This window comes from Mus musculus, chromosome 9 (assembly GCF_000001635.26).
Source record: "Mus musculus strain C57BL/6J chromosome 9, GRCm38.p6 C57BL/6J".
NCBI classification, from domain to species: Eukaryota; Metazoa; Chordata; class Mammalia; order Rodentia; family Muridae; genus Mus; species Mus musculus.
This window is the reverse complement of record NC_000075.6, coordinates 101,279,000-101,282,095: the sequence shown is the minus strand read 5'-3', so window position 1 is coordinate 101,282,095 and position 3,096 is coordinate 101,279,000. Positions and strand designations below refer to the sequence as shown.

The following is a 3,096-nucleotide window of genomic DNA, read 5'->3' as shown; positions in this document are numbered from 1 at the left end:
ATGTGCTTGACACTAGGGCTAACTGGTTAATAAACTAAAAGGTTTCTTTGTAAACATTAGGGCAAGGGCCAGGATGAGGCTAGCGGGATCTCAGAGCACAACATTTAAGGAAGTACTTCTTCTTGGGGCTGCCCCAGCAGATGAATAGATCCTAAAAATTGGTGCTTCCTTAAATGTTACATACCCAACATCTCACTAGTTCCATCCTGTTCCTGGCCAGTCATTATTGATACCAGTAGAATTGGAAAGAGAGACTTGGAAAGTAAGAACACCTCTAGGAGGGGTGAAGAAGGGGCCAGCCTTGGAGCGACAGCGACACAAGATGGCAGCCACCATAGGTTCGGGAGTAAAAGTTCCTCAAAATTTCTGACTGTTGGAAGAGCTGGAAGAAGGCCAGAAAGGAGTAGGTGACGGCACAGTTAGCTGGGGTCTGGAGGATGACGATGAGGACATGACACAAGATGGACAGGCATGATAATTGGGCCTCCACGAACAATAATAGAATGTGGGCGAAGTACCCAGAAGCACCCCCGTCTGTAAGATTGGTAACAAGAGTCAGTATGAGTGGCATGAGCAGTTCAAATGGAGTGGTGGATCCAAGAGCCACGGCAGGACTGGCAAAATGGCAGAATTCCCACAGCATCAAAGGCATCCCGAAGGAACTGCGGCGCCTGATGTCAAAAGACAACATGAAGCTGCCACTGCCGCCAGGACAGTGTTACAGCAATTAGTCACCAAGGACCCGGCTTTCCCTCCCCATCCAATCCAAGTCTTCATTTTCCACTGTAGTGAATTTTCTAGATACATCTGTAGAGCTCAGAGTACTGGAGCAGAAGCCCCATTCAGGCTTCATCCTGAGGCACTGCTCTGATACTAACTTCTTGTCCATTTGAGGTACCTTAGTTGTGCTGTGTAACATCATCTGTCTAGTGTAACCGCTGTCTGCCTGGTTGAAATTCTGGGAACAGACCCGTCACACAATCTCCTGCTGCTGGCACTTGGCCTGGGTCTGCCTTTGCCTGCTCCACCGTCTGCCACACATGTGCGGTGGCCCTTAGAATAGATGGGAAGGCTCCGGGTAGCAGCTGTGGGACTGACTACTGCTGGGCTTAGGGCGCTTTGGCTGCACCCCTGCTTTCTTAAGTCTTAAGTGATGCCCCATCCAAGCCATGATCCCCACTCCTCCACTCCCACCCTTGGCCCAAGCTTAGATTGTAACCCACCCTTCCTTTGAAATTGGCCATGGGTGTGGAAGTCAAGGCCTCCCGTCTCCCCACCTTTATCAAAGGGTGCTGCTTTCCCTCCTCAACTCCCTTGTAGCCCATCACCATCCAACACTTGCTGTGGCCAGAAGCCATCAGATGAGGTTGGAATTGCCTGGCCTCCCTCACTTAGCTCCGGACCACATTCACCTGCCACCAGCCTGGGAAGGGAGCACCGGGCCCTCAGCCCTGCTGCCACCGTCAGCTCTTGAGCTTTGCACTCATGTCTAGAGGTAACCAGAGCAGTCATAGGGCGACTCAGACCAGCCAGCGCTCAGGGTCCTTGGTGGAAAGATGCCTAGAAAACGGCCATGTGGAAAGTCCTCAGTGCACACGGTACTGAGTTGGTTCCTTTTCCCATCATTGCTTTGCTTTTACTCACTGAAGAAATTTAAACAGGGCTCTGGGTCACCCTGGCCACCCATCGGGTCTGATGTGGAGCCTGACAGCTGGAACACGAGGTCCTGACCCTGCAGACTCAGGTTTCAGTGTTGCTCTTCAGACCCTCTGCAGGGACCGGGAGGAGCTCTGTGTTGCCACGTTTGCAGATCATTTGTAGATCAGTGGACCTGGCCTCCTGGCTCATTGCCATGCTCCCCACACCGTTAGGGACCACGAAAGGTTAAAATGTGGATGCATACCGAAATAAAGGCAATTCGTTGTATTTAAAACACACACACACACACACCTCTAGGAATTTGCCCCTAAACTGGGTTCCTAGCCAATTATACTGATACCAATATTAGAAGTTTTATAATAAAAACATCTCTCCTTTGCTAATATAAAGAACCTTCTCACTCTTTTAGGTTCAAATTGGGGCTGAAAAACGTGAAAGAACCACGTGAAACTGCTCAGTTCTGGTTTGCACTTCGGCTTTTCATTTGAAGACTCATTTCATCAATAGAAAGACATTCGCACTGAAGAAAACTGAACAAGAGAATCACAAATAATACAGAATCCAAACTTACTTTTAAAAAAATTATACTTTCTAGTAGTGATCAGTCTTAAGACTCCTTCTCACAGTCAGAGTACATAGGACAGAGTGTAAACTGGAAAACTCCCTTCTGTGTGTCCATTACTCAGCAAATATAAACTGTGCATCTACCATGAGTTCAGCAAATCCTGTGGGATCCTTCAAGAGAACTCTAGGATTAGGGATACAGCTTGATGTGTAAACTGCTTATAGCACAAGCATGCACAAGCCAGGTACCACGTAAGAGTCGTGGAGCAGTGAGTATCTGTAATCCTAGCACTGGGGAGACAAAAACAAAAGGTAGATGCTGGACAGCCAGCATAGACAGCAGTGAACTCCAGATTCGGGGAGAGATTCTGCAACAAAAAAATATAACGTGGAGAACAGGCAAGAGGGCTCTGTAGGTAAAAGTGCTTACTGGCAAGCCTGACAACCTGAGTTCCATCCCTGGGACCCACCAGGTAGGAAGGAGAGAACCAGATCTTTTTGAAGTTGTCCTGTGATCTCCACATACTTGCATGCATGCTTGTGTGTGTATGCATGTGCACACACACACTAAATAGTAGTAGTAGTAGTAGTAGTAGTAGTAGTAGTAGTAGTAGTAGTAGTAAATTCAATTTTAGAAGTATTTTTAATAAAAGAATGATAGAGAAAAACACCCATCATTGGCCTCTGGTTGATGATATGTGGCATGCATGTGCACATGAAAACACAGAGAAGAGAAGAAGCGTGTGCACACACACACACACACACACACACACACACGTCACATCAAACAAAAGAAAGGATTCTAAAGTCAGTGCTTTGCATCAAATGCACAGTGACCATCCAGCACAGGCACCACTTTCTCACACCTGGAGA

At 47.5% G+C, this 3,096-nt stretch overlaps 1 pseudogene; it reads left to right on the top strand.

Annotated features, from left to right (window-relative positions):
* Gm3121 (predicted gene 3121) lies at window positions 281–1,928 on the top strand (annotated as a pseudogene).